Source organism: Falco peregrinus, chromosome 6 (genome assembly GCF_023634155.1).
Source record: "Falco peregrinus isolate bFalPer1 chromosome 6, bFalPer1.pri, whole genome shotgun sequence".
Classification (NCBI taxonomy): Eukaryota; Metazoa; Chordata; class Aves; order Falconiformes; family Falconidae; genus Falco; species Falco peregrinus.
Genome location: NC_073726.1, coordinates 22418138 through 22438306, shown reverse-complemented (window position 1 = coordinate 22438306; position 20169 = coordinate 22418138). Strand labels below are relative to the sequence as shown.

Here is a 20169-nt window from a genome sequence, read left to right as displayed (position 1 = left end):
GGGTTACTGACATTCAGGCACCATAAGGGAGGGCAGCCAAAGGGTTCTGAGCCAGCTAAGCGAGTAGGCTGTGACCAAGAGGGAACAGAGATTACCTCCCCCAGTGATGGTAGTCTTCTACAAAAGGGGAAAATAATGACTACACCAGAAGCCAGAGGAAGAACTTTAAGTTTAAGAGTTCTGAAAAATCCATACTTCCAAACAACATGGCGTGTCACCTAGAGGCAGTCATTGTTGCTGGAGAAAAGGTCTTTAAGGATCTTGTAGCCCCAAGATTATGTGCCCCTCACTCACTACATATTAAGAGGTCTGATCAAAGCTGGAACTTATTTTTGCTACTTCAAGATCTAGTTTTCAGGGAAGATGCTCAAGGGTGATACACAATCTCTCTCCTCCAACCTCAATAGCTCAGGACATGAACGAGGATGCCAGTACAGAAGTTTACTGGCAGCAAGTTAAATTCCGGAGACCACTTTTGTTGCGTTACTTGTTTAGAGTCCGGAAGCAGGCAAAATCATTACAACCCAAGCACAAATATTACACAAAGCATATTTATTTAATGCATCTAGTGGTAAACCACTGAGCAAAGTAGCAGCTTAAAAACTCAGCAGGACACTGGATCACACACCCTGAACATAAATCTGTACAGAAGGAACAAGACAGTAGGTATGCAAATATTTTCAGTGTGTGTCTGCCACACATTTGTGGAAAGGGAAAAGCACATCCTTAAGATATTTTCAAACTACATTAGAAGAATTAGGACACCAACCCTCAAAAACAGCTTCCCCCAAACCCTCAGGGCAAACAGCAGAAGGGAAGAGATGACCAGCTGTAGGGAACAATAAAACATACCCAGCAAATTCTGACCTCCTAAGTACAGTCATTGGATTTAAAGCTCCTGATTGACACCCTCTTCATGGAAAGCTATTCAGCTTGTCAGGAGAAGAGAGCTAGAAGCATGGACACAGACCGCAGGGTGGTCTCAGATACATGGCTGGCTAACTGCTCTATGAACTCAGACAAGCTGTGCCATCACATGCAGCTTTGTCCTTTAAAAGCTTTCAACAGCTTCTATTATCCATATTGTGTCATAAATACATGACACTGCAAATAATCAACATGACAGAACCCTCAGCCTGGCAAAATAATCACCAGGCTTCCACCGAACACAAAAAACATGTCATGATGACCAAACCACGGAATGCCACGGCAGGACTGATGAGATGCTGGGACCCAGACCAGAAGGCACTCTGTCAAGAGGGCTATTTTGACCAAATTAACCAACAGTCACACACAAAGAAGGAACAACTAATCAAGACATGGCAGGAGACTATTATGGAGGTGGGATGCTCCGTGGAAGAAACGGGTAAGAACAGAGGATACCTCGGCTACGATGTGAACACAGGAGGCAGAAGGAGGTTAAAGAAGAGAACCGAAGTCTTGCTCTGAATTCAGAAGAGAGTATGAAGGGACAAGGCACAACCAAAGCTGTGGAGGAAGAAGTAATTTTTGCAGCAGCATATTAAGCAGCAGAAGCTCAGAAGCAAGGAAGTGGTTGCCATAGTTCAGACAAGAAATGGAAGAAAAGGTAGGGTGGGGAGTGACTGGTATTTAGATGCATTTATTTCTGCCTCAAGTCTACTGACCAAAGACCTGAAATATGACAGATACTTCTTTCTTCCCCATCACCAGCTGATTTCTAAAGGCTCATTTCCACATGCCTCAAAATGTCTTCTGCAGCTCAATGAACTGAATGTTATGGACATTTATAAAACAGCTCTTCCAAAGGCAGTTCCAACTTGAAGATACCAAAAATAGGGATGGAATTATTTTAGAGAGTCCTGTCCTCAAAACAGGATGCATTTTCCACATTTTACTTCAGTGCATCTGTTTTTACAGGGGAAAAAAGCTGCATCTCAAACACAGGGAAAATATTCCCTGGACAGCACTAAGAGAAAGCTTCCCGTTCAAATGTCAGAGGGATGTACATTGTCAAACAGAGGATGAGATGAAGTTTCTGGTGTAGCAGCAGGACCGAGATATTGAAAGGAAACTTGGAATGAGCCAAAGAATTCCACTGAATACAAAGTCAAAACGCTCATTACCATGCATACATTATAACAGCCAAACCATGCTGCTCTCACCCTACTTCAGCCACAGAGGGTGGCTGCAATCCATCACCTTATCTGGACTTGCCCAGACAGCAGAGATGTTTGCAAACAGTGTGTTATCCCTGAAATCCCATCTGACTGCCCACAGCCACCCTCTTGCTCAACAGATGGTGGTTTCCCAACCAGCATATCCTAGGGTTTAGGATGAGTTAGCTCCATGTATTCCCTTGCAAAATGAATTAATTCCTTCTGCAGCTGCGGTAGCAGCCTTGGTCTTCCTGAGAAGCCAAATCTGACCTAGCCACTTCAGCATGGTTTCTCATTTACTAATACAAAGAAATCCAGGTGCATCTTTCCAAAGCATTACTGAACTTTTCAAAAAGCCAAAACCAATTTCCAAAGTGTTTTGCCCTGCTCAACTCTGTCCAGTTAACTGAAAATTCAGACCTTTGAGGCTGGGCTCCCTGGGAGGTACCAAGAGGTACATCTCCGCTGACCAGAGAAGGAGGCCACAGCAACCTGCCTTCCAACACAGACATCATGGGTTTGTAGCTAAAACACAAAAAATGAGGTCAGATTACAGAACCCCTTTATTTTCCATGTCTGTCTATGGCTGGTTTCTCACCAACACTATACACACTTCTAACAAGAAGAATCACATAAAATGAAGGGCTTCTAGTAAGAGACTACAATACTGACGCATAACGCCAACTTCATTGTGGAGCATCAAAGCTTACCCCATTAATTCTGACATCTTCATGAAGGACAGAAGCAGAGAGGAACTGTATGTATGCAGTGGATTTTCATTCATGAGGTACCAACAGTGCTCTAATGCACAGCTATATTCTAAATGTTAGGGTGATACCTGTTTGCTACCGGTTTGGGTGTCCTAGCTCAGGAGAGTCAGTCTGGTTAAAACCAGGGACCTGAATGCTCAAGTGAGATGGAAGGACTCGGTCACATACTTAATTACGCAGCTGGCTGGCATGTAACTGAGGGAAGCATGGTCTAGTGCCTAAAACAAAGTAGTATCAGGATACAGGTCCAGTATCAGAAGCTGCCCAGATGCTAAGATGACCGAGGCACTAGAATTGCCCTCCATACTGGGAAGGCTGGGAAAGAGGCACATCTATATTTACACTCCCACTAACACTGCCCCAAGAAAAGTGATGGGGTTTGTCCATGAAACACTAAGAGGTCTCCTAAGAGTTCCCAAATAGTATGGACACAAAACGAAATTCAAGTTGGAACATGAACAGGTGTGTCCCAGCTTCTGTCTTCTATCCAGGCACATGCTAGAAGAACTCAAGCCTGCAGGACAGCAGAAGTGCTGTTGTGAGACTGTTACAAACCTACTGAGGTTATGACTAAAGCCAAATCACTTTCAGACTCACAATCCTCCCTCAAAGGCTGCTAGAGTTAGATGTTGCTGTTGTCCAACCCTGTTTACAAGTCAGATTGTAATATTAGAACTATCCAAAAATAGCACCGATTCAAATACTGCCAGTAAGGAAGGGATTAAGATGCTGAGGTACATGGAAGCAAACTGAAAACTTCTGGCTGAAAAAAAAGAATCAGCAGTAACCTCCTTCTAAGGAACTTATTTTGCCAGCACCACAGAAAAATGGGGACAGAAAGGAAAAAAAAAAATTATTTCAAGCAAACCATTAATGGAATAGTTCAGCAGGCCAGCCTTTCTCAAGCCACTGTGCTTTTTCTGAAAGGGTATATTGCTGTTTTTCTCATTGGAGCAATACAACTTTAAGTACTTTTCATTAAAATAAAAGATATTATTTATCCACAGAAAAATATGATTAGAATATAATTGGCAAAGCCTAGTAACCTTTTAGCTCATCAGGAGACAAGACTGCAAGACAATGGATGCTTCTGATGCCATTTGTTTTGGAAGGAAACCTGCTTGAATCAAGAGGCAGTCTACACCTGATGCCACCAAAAACAATACTTTTTTTTATAAATAAAATTGGTAGTAGACTGAAACTATGCATTTCTGAATCAGCAGGTGGACAGCTGAGCAAGCAACATCAATAACCCTCATGGGCAACCATGCAAATTTAAACACACATGCATTTCATCTAGATTTTATGGGCGCACGTTCTGCTTCACTGCACGGTGCCTGGTTGAATTTTGGCATTTTTGAAAAGAGTTAGCTATAAGCAATGACTGGGATAACAGCAAGGTCATCGTGTTTATTTAAAGATTAAGTCCACTTGGTTCAAACAAGGTTTAATAACCACCAATCTACTACAAACGCTTTCCTCTCTCCACTGCCTCCCTTCCAAAAGAGTCCAAGGTACATGCTGCAGCGTCTGAAGGTCACTTGCTTTCTCAGTGGCCCTATTAGTTTTCCTCTCTCTCTTTCCTGCCTGTATAAAAGTAAGTATAAGATGCAAAAAGGCAATAAACTAATGCAGCTCTTCAGTAAATGGTGCAGCCTGCCCAACTGTGTACACACCACCACCACAAGCTCTAGTAATTAATTTTCAAGTTGTAACTTGGATTAATTCTAGTTTAATCTTATAGTTGGCTTCATTCAATGCAGGTTTTCTACTTTTCCAACTTCTGTGCTGTTTATTTTCATACCTGCACATTTTCCTTCCAGAAAATTTCCAAATCATAACTGAAGGTCATTGAGCCTTATCTTTTGAGTGTTGAAACCTTGGGTAGTTATTCATATATTCAAATTATTCCCAAAGGATTTCTGATATAAGTCAGGCTTTGTGGGCAAACACTTTGACTGGCACTTTGTGCCGGTGATGACCAACCTGTTCATACTGTTGCTGCCACAGCAGCAAAGCATCTCTGCTAGGCATCTGAAGCGCCCATACTTGGATTTGAACAGGGATTCAGGTAGAGGATGAAAGTTGTTCATGATTAATTTTAGAATTGAGCATTCAACGTTCCAGAAAAGAAAAATTTATTCCTGTTTTACTTCAGAAACCAGAACAGTTTCAGGTGTAAGGAAACCCTAACGATATGATGATGTCTGCAAAGACATTTCCTGGTAGTTGTAGCTTAGTCCAGGAGCCTTGGATGACAGCCAAAAGTATTTTTAAAGTCATTTAAAGTGCTTAAAAAAATATGAGGATAAAGTCCCTCTCATCACATAGTGCAGTTGCTTTACGACTGTGTCAGAGGTTCCTTTGATGTACTGTCAACTATGATCAATGGCTGTTGACACCATCGCTGGAAGAATACCAGACGCAGGGGGAGCAAAGCAAGCTAAATAGCAGAAGCCATACGATTCAAACCACCAGAAAACAACAGAAACTGAACATAAACCCCATAAATTCTGCATTAAATTTAAAACCACATGGATTAAAGACAAGGTCTTATCTGCTCGGTGTAGTTTGTGGTGTGAATGTGAAGAGATATAATTCAACCCATACAAAACCATGTGGGTTATCCCACTGTAGAAACTGTCCTCTACCACTGCCATCTAGTTTAATGTTGCTTCATGTGTACTTTAAACTGAGCCAAAAATAAAATGTCCACACCACAAAAAACTATGAGGTATACCAGCATGGCTGGAAAAACTCTTCTACACAGACAGGGCCTGGACTTATTTTTAAGCTTTAAACCACTAAAGCAGTTTTCCTTTAGATGCTGTAGAAGCACAAGACATTGCCCTCTGAGACAGTCAACTTAGAGATAAGCATTTATCTGCCAGCATTTTAAATCACACAGCCATTTTTAATAACTCACCCAACACAATGCTTAATTACTCTGAAACCCTGTTCAGATTAACAATAAATAAAAGAATCGCTGGGACTCACTTCTTTGGCAGTTTAAGTAATTTTAAAAGGATGAAAAATGTGAATTATCTGATGAACATTGAAGGAGAAGGGCTGACAGACAGAATATTTTGACAGAGACCTGCTCTGCGCTCTCCCCAGCATGCATAGCTCACTCCAGCCACGTGTGCTCAGATCCCTCCCAAGAGAGCAGCTGCTGCACAAAAGGGACCTCGAGGAATGCAGGGACACAGGTTTTAAATGAAAAGAGGGTAGATTTAGATGAGATACTAGGAAGTAATTATATATGATGAGGGTGGTGAGGCACTGGCACAGGCTGCCCAGAGAAGCTGTGGCTGCCGCATCCCAGGAAGTGTTCTAGGCCAGGTTGGACGGGGCTTGGAGCAACCTGGTCTAGTGGAAGGTGTCCCTGCCTACAGCACTGACGCTGGACTAGATGATCTTCAAAGGCCTCTTCCAACCCAAACCATCCTGTGATTATTCTACGATTCTACCATCCAGAAACAGGGTGGTGGGAACAGCTAACAGACTTGCCAACATCCCAAATACCAAATATAAAGTTCTCACATTCGAGTTTTGCAGCTAGACCTTCCTTCTGCTTGGGCATTTGAGCTCACTTGATGAGCAAACCTTTCTTCTGTAAGCCAACACCATACAGCCCAAGTAGTCACTGAAAAAGGGCGTGTTTTCCTTGCAAAACTTGCTGCTTCATCAAATAGAGAGTTCTGTGCTTTCTTTGCAAATAATTCTGGTTGTCAGAATTCAGGCTTCAGATTTTCATATCAAGAGTGGGTCACTATGGGTATAACACCGTAAGAGAAGACTTCACTTGTATTCTGTAATAGCATTGACATAAAAAATGAGGATGACATTTTATACCTAAAATGCAAGAATTAGCAAAAATTAGAAAATAAAAGAATTAGCACAACCTTTCTTAACCAAAGGCTTTGGGAAGAATTCAATCCCATCCCAGCCAGCTGCATAGCACTGAATTAACCTTATTTGTCAGACCCCACAAGCTCAAACAGCAGCTCTGCCTTCTACAGTGATACAAGCAAGGATTTAGAAGTTACACAGAAGGAAAGACCAGACACATGCACTTTTCAGAATCTACTTTATAAGTGATCAACACCAGCAATCAGTTTAATAGACATATTAATCTTTCCAGCTTGGGGTACTGCCCCCGTACTCATTTCAGACTTCCTCCTCCCAGTGATGAGACCCAGAAGAAAGGCTGCGTTACATGACCCACCTACCGCTTTCTGAAGAACTGGCTTCGAATTGCTGAAAAGATGTTACATTTAGATGATGCAGGAGCAAACCTGATGCTACGGGAAGCCACAGTAACTACTGAAAAAAGAGGCGATAAGCTTGCATCAGCTCGCATCTCTGAAAAAAGCCTGCCAGCCTGCATCAAGCTTCTCCTCATCCTCCTCCTTTCACCTAAACATCAGGAAGGTCAATACCTAAACCTACAAAGGTGTGTGCAGAGGTCTAGGCTGGTGTCCACAGAGGTCTGATTCTCCACAGCACAGATGGCTTGTTTAAAAAGCTACAAAATAGCCTGTTAGCTAGCAAGGGACCCACTGAAATACAGACAGCAGGGCACTGACGAACCCTCACGGCCTGCAAACATGCTCTTGTAGAGGAGAGTTTATAATGGCATTTTCCCCAAAGCCATGCCTTGTATTTGGCATGCTGGAAAGGAAGCAGAAAGAAAGGAAGAAAGGAAAAGGAAGAAAGAAAAAAAGCGAACATTGCAGTTGTTCTGTTGGCTCAGGAGACATCAGATGTTCCTAAGGTTTGTTAATTTACTTATTAATTTGGGTTTTTTTAAATACTTAATTTAGAGGACTTACTCAAGCAGGCCAGTCCTACATATCCACTCTCAAGAATAATCCCTGTGGCTCATTTCCCAATTTGTTTCAAAGGGATGGGAACACTCATGTTTTTTCTTTCCCAAACCATTTTCTGTTTGATCCCTGCACCATAGTCAATACCAATTCCTTATCAACAGCCCTGCTCCACACAGGAATGCTGCACATAATAACTTTGTCTGACACTACACAGCAGTCTGGAGACCACTACAAAAAAAAAAAACAAAAAAAAACCAACCCACAAAACAAAAAAGGAAAAAAAAAGAAAAAAAAATCTGGTTCAGCATTCAAGTCGGTCACCCTCTTCATGGTTTTAACTTCAAATACTGCTCCATGAGCTGAGTTTTTTCCAGAAAACATGCAACACCTCCTCCCTTTCTTCTACTCTTTTTGTAAAGTTGACAAGCATCTGGAGTTTAATATGGCCTTAATGGATTCAAGCCTCTGCTGTAAATAAGTTGTTTGCTCTGCATTAAACAACTGACATCACACCGGCACTTTTGTTCTTGGAAGCGATTCTGGAGAGTCAATCAACGGGGCTCCTGTGATCTGGGTGTGTTACTTCTCCTGCAGCAGCTCCATAGGCTGCAGGGTGGCTGCTGCAGCCATCAGTCGCCACCTGCTGAGCCCCTTCTTGCAGCTCTCTAGTGGTGTTCAGCCACATAGACAAGCACCTACCTCTGCTAGGAAACAGGCCTCTGAATAAGGGTTTAGCCATTTCCTGCTCAGTTTGCTTTTCCCCTTCCCCTAGCTTGAAGGGGAACCACAGTACTTACTAAGTGCTGCTTCTTCAACGATGCTGTGAGGAAGTAGCATCAATGCTCAGCATTACTCTCGTGCTTGTCTGCATCCCTTGCCCATTGCAGCAAGGCAGGAGGAGAGTTTTACAGCACAGGATGCAAAGATGCTGGCAGTATCACGCAGGTCTTCACACATGCAAAGCACGTGCCCCCCCTTGAGCCACCTTCCTCGCTCCTAAGAGTCTGCAGTAGCAGGCAAGGTAGACCACACTGCCCAAATTTATTTTAAGAACCACCAACGGTTTGCAGCTGTAACAGCTCATCTGCCTGCCTGCCAAAGCAACCATCAGCATCCAGCATCAGTGTCATCTCATGAGAAGGAGGGATCTAAAATACCTTTGATGATCTGGGCCACCATGACATGAAGGAGTTTTTTTCAGTTAACTAGGTTTCATACTTCCTGTATCCAATCAGGTTAAAAAGCTCTTCCTATGCACTTAGTACATAAGAATGTTTTACTTAAAAAGCTATTTCCAACTTCTGGCTGTATGTCTAGATAAACTCCAAATTCCCTGTGAAGACAGCCTGGAATAATTCATAAGTGAAAATGGATCCAGCAAGAAATACATGTTTTGCCATTTACTAATAAAATCAAATCCTGTTTGAGTATAATTACACCTGTGAAATTGTCTAGTACTGCTTTTTGCTATTCTGGCACAAAGCCCTCTACACATTTTTTAAAGTACATACATCCTTATATAGTTGCTTTCTAATCAGCAGGTTTCAATGGTTATACTAACCAAGAACTAACCTCATTTGGAAACACCACCACCACAAACGAAGAGATCACACGCCATGATTTCCAGAACAAACCTTGACTGAAATCACTCATGTTTGTCAAACCTCGTTAGTCTTCAGACACTTGTATCTACTCTGATGACAACAGTCAGAAACGGTCTGGGTTTGGTAGCTCCCCAAGACGGTCTGAATTAGAGGAGCTGCCAACCTCCAGGTGAGGGAAGAATTAGAGGACAACTTTTAAGAGAAGATGGCCAGTCTCGGTTTGGTGTTGCCCTGGCTGCTTTTCTCCTCTATCTGCGCCAACACTGGCTGGTACCTGGAAGCCACATCTCACACAAAACCATCCACCTCCCAGCCAGGCCTAACTCACATGCGCACAAAGCTTCCTTGAAGCATTTCCTGATGATGCTCATCAAGAAACCACTTCCAGGTAAAATCTGAGATGGCAGGAGGTCTACAACAGCTATTACAATTGCACAGGCTTCTGCAAGTGCAGCTTGCAGCCGAAAGCAGACAGGAGTCACCGTGTCCCACCACTCAGCTGCACTACATACCAACAAGCAAGACCCAGACCTCTTCCTGGTCTTTCCTCCATGGGAAGAAAAGATGTGCACATAAACAGGTGGTTTCAGACTACTGATAGCAGAGATTTAGCGCTTTCTGTGATGTCCACTTGTTACATTGCATTGGCATCTTTCACTGGTTAAATTAATTAATTTACCATTTTTTCTCTATCTATATATATATATATCTATAAAATTAATTCACCACCAGGATAAATTTGATACTGTTCTTGTACAAAATTCTGCCTAGAGGGAATTACCAGTGCAGGTTTGGTAAGGAAACTATGGTATCCACCAGGGACAAGATTGATTAATATCTCAATTATCAGCACAACTCATTTAAAATGTACATTTAAATCCCTTTTTCCATGGCCACGGGAAAAGCCTTGCCTTGCTCGTGGAAAGAATTTGCTGGCCTACACCTCAATCCAATAAAAAATGGCTCTTTCTGGTGAAGTATCTGTCTCGCTGGAAGCTGCAGAAGGTTTTAGATGGGACTGACTTCCTGGGACTTGAGACATTGCCTCCTGTCAGCAGCAACAACTGATACCCTGCACAAAGGCAAGATAAGACATGCTAGTTTACCTCTCTCCTATCAAGAACAAGGCAAACATCTTATTTCATAGTGGCTTACAGTGGCACATGGACAGTTGCCGCATGTCAGCAGAGATGTGGTAACTCAAGCACTAAGAGAAACTACACAAATTAGCTCTCGTTCCACAGCGTCCTCCTGTGGCATAGTATTAGTATAATGATCCTTTTAATTAGGATGGAAAAAAACCTCCCTATGCTATCAGTCTCAGCATGAAAAGACCTAAAATAAAAATTGATTCTAGAAAACAAAACCAAAACCTCTTCTATTTATGTGATTTTTTTAACAGCATCTCACATAAAAGAGCAAACATATCACACTGCAGGAAAAACTTCACACACAAAGCCTGGAAAAGAAACAAAAAGGATTTTACACATATTTATTAGGCATAAAACTCCTGTTTGCTGCTGAAAGCCACCACTGGCAATGTGATAGGACATTCATTTCATGATGTATGATGCAATTTGCAATGGGTCCTTTTTGCAGCTTAATTTCATGTATTTAGCACCAAATGCCTGCAGGAAGCTATGGGTTGAACATTAGGATGAAGTGGTTTCTACTTGAAGACTCTTCTCAGTCCTTGGCACAAAGGCGATGACAAGGGTGGGCAGGACTTCACCACAGTACTTTACCCAGGTGCACAAGGCGAGCTGGAGCAGATGCCTGGTCTCCCACCTGCCCAGGCCAGCAGGAAGCAGGAGCAGCACATCAGAGAGAACATGAAGCTCTCCAGGAAAGAAAAAAAAAATAAAATAAAACTACCACAGAACCACTTTTAAGTTACCCCAGTAGCTGAGCTGGGCTGGACTGGCTGCCAAAGCAGTTTCTCGCCTCAACCAGAGCAACGGTACTTCACAGGGAAAGCACAGCATGTACATGCAGAAGGACTCCGCTTTTTTTTTTTTCAAGCAATTCATGTAAGTTTTTTATTTAAAAAAAGGTAACAAAAAGTACTATGGTGGAATCAATCCTCCCCATGAAGACAGCAAGAGAAAGGTTAGAACACATCTAGCATTCAGAAACCCATGGGAAGAGCATGCCACCACATCTCGGCCCATGTCAGCCAGCGAGTGTAATCCAAAACTGGAAGTCAAACTACACCATAAAATCGTAAACCACGGGGTGGAATTTTCATTTAGCATTCCCATGCCTCCCCCCAGGTTCTGCAGGTTTCACATTAAGCACAGGGTGTGTGTGTGTGTGTATGCGATACACAGACATGACTCTCCCTTACCAGTATCCACCAGTAACACCTGGGGCAGAACCTTCTCTCCTAAAATTGTTTGCAGAATGTGTAGTCTGACACGAGTCTAGGAAATATAACATGATAAATGGCATTCTCAAAGGTAGTACTTTGTCAACTTACACATGCTTTCATTTTATTTAAAGAACCACACAGAAACCCCAATTTCATATTATTTTACTTTGACCTGCATAGCCCAGAAGTCATTTTAACAGCGTGAAGCAGGTTAGTCATCTCTAGTCAATACAGCTCTTTTAATTAACACACAAAGTGGTCTTTTAAGAATTACGAACCCAATAAGCGCAACTGCCGAGAAAGCTGCTATTTGCTGATCGCGACAGCATTCTTGGCACCGCACAAAGGCACAGCCCTCGCCCCAACAGGATTACTGCCTAAAAGACACAGCGAAGCCCTAGCTGGCTGCATTAAGGTGCAAATGTTCCCAGTTTTAATCCTCTTTTATCGAGAGAGGATTAGCGGTTATGCTGGACTACCACAGAAAAACATAATGGAAGAGTGTTTTACTAAGGGATTCGAAAAAGAGTGTGGTGATGTGACCGAGGCTCAGCAGTGTGAAGTATCACATTAACCATAACGTCCAGTATGGATAAAGTCTGCTGTCTTCAACCTTGGCTAGATGGATCACCTTAAGGACCTGGTCCTCACATCACATTAATTCAACCAGATCAGTATAAGGTAAAGGCAGATGCCACAACCCTAACCACATTTAATTATTTAACTTCCACCCTAAAATGACAAGCCTGGCCCACCCCTGGCTGATGGCTCTGTTAACGATGCAGTCCTCAGGAAGATACTTAATAGGGTATGGCTGATTCTAAACCCAGAATGAGTTACACCAGTATGACTGTAGCTGGTGTTAGGCAGGGTGGTACCACTGTAGCCGGATGAGGAAGGGTACAGGTATTCAACCTGTGTGCACAGAAGGTCACAGGCAACAGATTAAGCAGTGAAGAGCTGTCCCAGACCACAAAAAAAACCCCAACCTCTCTCTCTCTCTCCTCTTGCAGTTTTATACTTTCACCCTTTCAATTCATTTGCCTTCCAACCCTGCAACATGTACTGAAGCTCTCTGTTGTCAGCCAATAAAAAAATTAAGAACCCAGACCCAGGCATTCTGCCTTCAAAACAAAAAAAAACCCCAAAACCAACAACAAACAACAACAAAAAAACACGCCCCCAAAAATCCTGTAGGGAAAATACACAGTACAGTAACATTCGTTTTCAGGGTCGTCTTTTACCTAACTTTGAAGGTTTTTTCCTACAGCCGTTTTATGAGGAAAGGTGGTGGATTCACAGGTCCACAAACAGCCTCTCACATCAACTGCCTCACCTGCATCCACACAGGGAAAAATTTGGGGATTTTCCTCCAGGCTCAGGAAAAAGGGCATCTCAAGTTACCCTGCTGTGCCCTTCAGGGCATCTGAGGTGACAGAGTACAGCAAGGTTTGGTTCAGTGCCAGTAAAAAATGGGATACCTCCTCCCCTTAGCACCAGGAGCTGGGAAAAAGGACTGGACAGACTCCTTCCCAATAGTTTCCTGTGGTTCAAGAACACGTCTGCTTGCCTGCCCTGAAAAAGACTGCAGATGAGGAGGAAAAACTCCTCGGCAAACCCCCTGGAGAACTAACTGGAGAACTAACGAGCAAAGACCCTGAAAAGTGCAAGTGTCACCTCTGTAGACAAAGCACCAGACGTGAGAAAATCCAGCGCATGTTTACATTTGCAGCTGCATATTGTACAGGATTAAGATTTGTGTTTTCTGGAAAAAACTGCACCTACAGCCCAACTACATGAAAGAGATTTGTGTGTGAGTTAAGTCTTAAGTACCTGCACGCTGGATTTAAATGCTGGTTCAAACTTTTTTTTTCTCTAGTATTGACAAAGAGCCTGTTAAGCAGGCCACAGTGCTCTCCAAGCATCCTGCTTCATCCTCAGCTGTCCTCCTCACAGGCAAAACTGAACAGTCAAGACCCAAGCCGTTTGTTAAAAGACAAAGCGGGGTTATTAGAATCACTCACTCACACACACACACAGACACAAACACACACAGACACCCCCCAATACTCTTCTTACTACGAACAGTTACTTCCTTCTGCCTTAGTTTGAGAAGGGGCACAGGTCAGTATGGCTTGCAGGAGTACTAGACCAGAATCTCAAACTTCCCGTGCACATGGAGAACATCCGAGATTGAGCCATCATGGTTTTCCAGTCCTGACCCACCTTAAGTCAGTGTTCAAGCGGGGTTTTTCCTGCTTTGAATACACAGCATAGTATGCAAATCCTGTGGGAATTCAAAATTTTTAGAGTTCCTGCAACACACAACCATGCATTTGAAACACTGAAAAAGGACCATGGATTTTTATTTGCTGCTACATTTTGTACTTCAGATGTCTTTCACATTTCTTCACCACCACCTCCATCTACATATGCTTCTCATTATCAGGGTTTAAGTATTAGAACTACCACAGGAAAATACACCATTTCCTTCTCGAGCAAGAGACCAAATTTACCGATTTACCTGCAAATTGCCATGAATACTCATGATGCAGAAATAATAAGCCCGAAAAAAAATATCCAAAAGCCAACTTGTAACCCAAAGCAACTATGAGAAGAGCTTCAAAACAACTAACTCCTTCTAGGGAGGAAAGGGAGCAGCACTATTTGAGGTCTCTTCTCCTTCAAAAGGGAAGCCAGGAACTAAAGAATTTTCTTTGTGCCCAAGAAAGTGGCTGCAGAAGCAGCAGCAAGAGACTCTAATGGCTGACACCTAAAATAAACTTATGGGGAAAATAATTAATTTACACATAGAGGATGTTGCAACATAAATAAAGCATGGAGACTCTGGGGGTGTGGTCTCGTAAGTATTTTTGACCCAGACTATGGGGAAGTTTTCCAAGCCTTGAAGTCACCCCCATTTGATTACTTTAATTAGCTGGTTATGTAACAAACAGTGGGAGGGACTCAGTTTCTTTTGGATTGCATCTCTTGGTCACACTGGTTACAAACAAGAAGCTTGCTCTGTAAGTGAAAATATACTGTTTTTCTGCTTATTCATTTGAAGTCAGGTAAATTTTGTAAAGGTACTGAAAAAGTTGAGTTACCTTCCAAGTTGCTATCAGTCTGCAGCATCTGAGCAATTCATTTATTATTTACAGGCCATACAGACAGCACATAGAGGAAACAGATAAAATTCACACATCTGTCTTAGACACAGACTCACAGAGGCAGAAAGCAATCAACATCCAACAGAAATAACGCGAGGAAGCAGAGGGTCAGAGCGCAGCACCAAGAGCAGAATGCACCTCACGATGCTCCATACCAAGGAGACACCTGCTTTCATCCTCCAGCACAAAAGCAGGCTCCATTACCCACTGAAAGAAGCGTGGTCTCTAAGAAAGGATAAAAACGGGAAGAAAAGGAGATGCTGGACTTTAAATCCTATAGAGCCAACGCTCAGATGGAATACACCTTCCATCATGTCCTAAGAATCTTTGTACAGATATGTCTTTCTTACAGGAGGAAAACCCAAAACAAAACAACACAATAATTCACTGACAGCAAAACATCAGCGCACATCAGGATGCCTATCACCCTCCTACATGCTCCACCAAATACAGTCTCCACCTCCCCATTTTCTATCTGTCAATATAAGGGACTCCTTCTGGGAGTCTGGCAGGCGCCTTATCCACAGCAAAACCAGAGCAGCCTCAAGTCCTTCACAAAGCTAAACACATCAGGCAACCTCCAAAACAAAGTGCGTGCACAGCCTTGATTACTTGGCCATCCTCTCCCAGCTCCCCTCTTACTAAGACTCCTGGCGAGAACACAAGGTCTGCTCCTAGTTATAAACTGTACTGTTCCAAAAAGGATAACAGGCTCTGAGGTTTCACAGCAAGTAGTGCCACTGCACAGGGATGAACAACTCCAGCCAGCCCTTTCAGTGGGACTGTCCAACTGGCCCAGCCTCACTAGTTTTTGGGAAAAAGCAAAGACAACAGGGCCAGAATTATCAAGACACCACAAATACTGAACCTCATTGCAATTGCTGCAGTTGATACAGAATAGACCTGAATACTCCCCAAAGCAGTATGGTGCCTGGATGGTCCAGGTTGAGCCCGGAGAGGTGACAGGTTCCTGCCATTCACGGTACAAAGCCCTGGCAGTCTGCACAACACTGGCTGGACCTTAAAACTTTTCTCCACACTCCGCTGCTAATGGTACAGCCTTTACATTGGAAAGCAGCGAGTTTCTGGTGGAAGCTTATGTTTCAGGTGGGAAAAAAAAAAGAGAACATGCTAGTAATGTTCAGCATTTTATGGTGTGCAATACTTGAAAAACAGAAGGGTTTGCACCGTATTTACCTGATTTAGATTCACACGCAAAAAAACCAAGCTGATAAAGAGATCCACAACAGCTGACACACAAATTCACTCACTAAAGCAAGTGACAAACAGATCGGGACAGGGGCATGTATCTGCATTCAACAGTGGAAATGTGAGAAACCATTAAACTGACCCTCCAACGAACAACCGTATTCGAAACCATAAAACAATAGATTGCCTTTAAAACAGACAGACATTGCCCCAGCGCAGAGAGACCGTGCTAGAGACTAGGTGCCACTTGACTCCTTCATATGGAGGGTCTACAGCAGTTTGTGAGACTTCCAATAGGACATGTCTTAAGATCCAGAAGAGCACAATAACCAGCAACAGAGTTCTGAATCTTGTGTGAAAACTAAACTGGAACAAGTGGAAACTTTTACCCTTAATTTTGATTTACAATTTTGTCCAAATTTTAGACAAGCATGCTCAACAAATGGCTATCTATCAAAGAGCTCATGAAGTTCATCAGAGGAGAGCCACATCAGTCACAAGTAACCTGCTTCAAGTGCCACCTCAGCACTGTTTTCCATCTTTTTACAACATTAACTACTACATAGTAGATGATTCCCACCATGCAGCGCTAGTTATTTAAAAAGACCAAGGGGTGTATTTTAACATTATTTTATTTAATAACTCGAGCACTGGGTAATCAGCAATACAAAAAATCATAACTATAGTTTACAGATCTACTTCAGAAGCAGTAGAAGACAGTTAAAGTCAGCAGGTAAATTTTACAATACTTCTTGCACTGCAAGTTATCAACACAAGCCAATTCCTACTGACAGCACGCAAAATTCTTACATACAAAAGTCTGCATTAGATTTTCTTGGTAAGAGAGATGCAGGGGCACAGCAGAGTCAGTGCACTCCACTTGCTTCTTTCCTAGAGGGTACTTCTCCAGATCAGAGGAGGGCAAGGCAAAAAAATAGTAATTCCCAAAGCCTTCAAGAGACTGAGAAGCTGCACGGAAATCTCCCTCAGTTGGTAAATGAAGAGCAGGTGCAAGCAGTAATGGAAATATTCTCAGAGCATATACATGCACATGGCAGCAGAAGTTTGACATGATGTAGCCTAGAAGTGAGATTTACTACAAAAGCAGCTCCAAGTGCTCCCAACCTGGGCTCCTACAGACACTTGTGGTTCTTTATTTTCACGTACAAGCCCGAAATCTTCCAGACTTGAGCTTGCCAGAAGTGAAACTGGCTGGTTTAAGTCTAAGAAAAGATGATTCAGGCTCCCAAGCAACAGAAAAATTCTGAAATTCCAACACTTGAAGTAGTACTCATGCCAAAATACCTGCAGTCTGAAAGTTGACATCTGTGCAGCCAACCAGTCACAGGGCTTTTGTCCAGGAAAGTTGAAACAATTAATTGAAGTGCAATATTACCGTGCATAATACCCTGCATGGCCAACCCTACTCAGAAGCAAAGTGGCCTTCGCTCACCATAGCTTAATCCTCTATGTGAACAAGTTTATGCCACATGTTTTCCCCGACAGAGATACAGAGAAGGGCAACCTCCAACCGACACAGCACACACTAAGGACTCCCGCTGGTACACCTGGTTTTTGCCAGGATGGCTTATTTACTTCTGTCAGGGTATCTGTTGTTCTGGCACACTGGGCAGCACAGTTGAGATGGCACGGTCCACATCCACAACGTAAACTTGTGTCAGGATAACTTACATGCTTGCTATGCAGAGCACGGCCAGGCCAAGTTACCTTCAAAGGAGCATCCCTGCAGCTCAGCAGGTATGGAGTGAAACGCCATGAGTTAATGGGGTCCATGGAAAGATTTCAATTAAACAGAAAGGCAGCATTTTCACCGCTTCACGCCAAAAATCATATTGCCCACACACATGCGAACACTGGCTCTATCCAGCTGCCAACGAACGACGCTTTACAAGAGCCATGCTCCACTCCACCTATATAACGCAAATGTACATCGGGCCACACACTTTGTAAAGCACAGATGCTATTGCAGTACATGGAATTGTAAGAACTGCACAAAACACGTACTGGATGAGGCAGAGGGTTCCCCAACTTGCTGTATTTATGGCCTGTGCATAACAGCCCATGCCTCACTTGTGGTAAAGCCTGTACATAAGTGACGTGAGACTTCTGAAAAACAACTGTGATACAATAAAATACAATAAAACCCAACTGCAACACTCTATAAAATTGTAAACACATGTAGAAAATTACATGAGCATATGAGATCATTTAATTAGACACTACACTGTAACACTTATCCATGATGGAAAAGATTGAAAACTTGAGTTAATATAACTCCAACACCTTTCCAAAGTCAGTCATTGTCATACACTTCCTCTTTCACCCTCAAAGAAAAAAAGCTGTTGCTCCCAGTTTTACCATAGGCACAAAAATCTAAATTAAAGAGATGAACAATTTCTCTCTCACCTATTTTCCCAACATTAGGGCATTAAAAGTTCAAAGTAACAGGTTCTACAAATGAGCAACCATGATGCAGATGAACCAGAAGACAAGGTAACACTACTACTAAAGTAAGGATGAACAAAAGTTGCCATGATGTCACAAACAAAACTCTGAAAATAACGACTGCACACAGCCACCGCAACACTGAAAATACTCTCATCATGTCCAGGACACAGGAAGAGGGTCTAAAACCCTGCCTGGACAGCACCAAGGCTAATGCATGAGAGACAAAAAACAGAACAGCAATGCCTTTCTTAAGAGAAAAATCCCAAGATCTGGAAAGAAGAAAGATGGTTCCAGTGGAGGAGAAGAAAAATAAAGCAGAGATCCAAATCTTGATGAGGTGCACAGAAAATACCTCTCCACGCTATGAAAATTATCCGTAGCTGCAAGAAAGGTACAACTTAGTAACCCCATGCGCGTGAAGACTTTTGAGCCGAACACTTCTGCCCTGTAATTATTCTTTACACTAACAAGGTCCTGAGCGCTCCAGTCATGAACCAGGTCTCTCCTGAGCCAGATGTTGTATAACCCATGAACAAAGAGACAAGATTTGTACCCCTTTTGGGGCATATGGGGGGAGGCGGGTGATGTGAATTCGGCTTGCATGATTAGCAGCATCTAAGCTCGCTGCCCTCCTAGCAGCAGCCCCGCTCCCCGACTCGCATACAAAAGGGCAGCGGCGGTCCAAGACGCTGCCACAAGGCATCCATTTGCAGTCAGAAAAATAAAAAAGTGGATGAAAAAAAAAAAGGAAAAAAAATAAAGGGGGGGTGGGGGGACATAAGGAGGAAAGAAAATCAAAGGGAAAGGGAAGAAGAAAAGCCCGGCAAACGGCTGCGACTGCGACCCAACTTCCCGCCCCGGAGCGGGACGGGCTCAGGCCAGGGCCGGAGCAACCTGCTCCCGCAGCCTGCGGCACCCGGCTCGGCCGGACGCGTGGGCCCGGCGCCGGCCCGCGCCCACCCGCCCCTCCCCTCCCCTCCCCTCCCCTCCCCTCCCCTCCCTGCCCCCGCCACCGCCCCGTGCCCCCCCGCGGGAGGGCGCTCCGTCCCCCCGGGCTGCCCCGACCGCGGCCGCGAGAGGCCCTCGGCGCCCCGCAAGGCCCCGCGGCCGCCGCCCCGCCGCCAACCCCCCCCTCCTCTCCGGTGGCCGGGCGGGAGCGGCCCGCGGCCCGCCACGGGGCCGCGCTCCCCCCTCCTCCCCGGCGAGGCCTAGCGCGGCCCAGGCGGCCCTGCGGCGGCGCTGAGGGGAGGCGCGGGCGCCGGAGCCGGGGGTGCCTGGACGGCCGGCGGGGGCCCCCGCGTTGCTGCGGCTGCGCCGGGCTGGAGGAGCTGGGAGATTGCGCGGTAGGACACTCACCTCAGAGCGGCTGCGCTGCGGCGGGCCTGCGCCGTGGAGCCTCTGCCGGGCGGCGGCCGGGGAGGGAGCCGAGCGGGGACGCGGCGCGGCTCGCCCTGAGCCGCCGCAATGGCGAGCGGGAGAGGCGGGGACCGGCGGCGGCGGCGGTGGCGGGAGGAGGCCGGGGGGGAGAGGGAGAGAGGGGGGGAGGAGGACGTATGGCGTCATAGCCCGGCGCCGCCGCCATGATGAGGAGGGCGAGGGCCGCGGC

At 44.4% G+C, this 20169-nt stretch overlaps 1 protein-coding gene across 10 annotated transcripts in view; it reads right to left on the bottom strand.

The window, feature by feature from the left end:
- NRF1 (nuclear respiratory factor 1) overlaps positions 1-20066 on the bottom strand; it is a 74193-nt gene extending 54127 nt beyond the window's left edge. For 4 of the 10 annotated variants that reach the window (XR_008747806.1, XM_055808383.1, XM_055808384.1 and 1 more), the window contains exon 1: positions 19920-20066. The gene's annotated coding sequence lies outside the window, so the exon portion shown is untranslated. Of the gene's footprint in view, positions 1-95; positions 7962-11691; positions 11768-13941; positions 19540-19919 lie in introns of those variants that run through there. The other 6 variants (XM_055808387.1, XM_055808389.1, XM_055808386.1 and 3 more) reach the window with 5 other exon arrangements.
- Between the last annotated feature and the right edge of the window lie 103 nt (positions 20067-20169).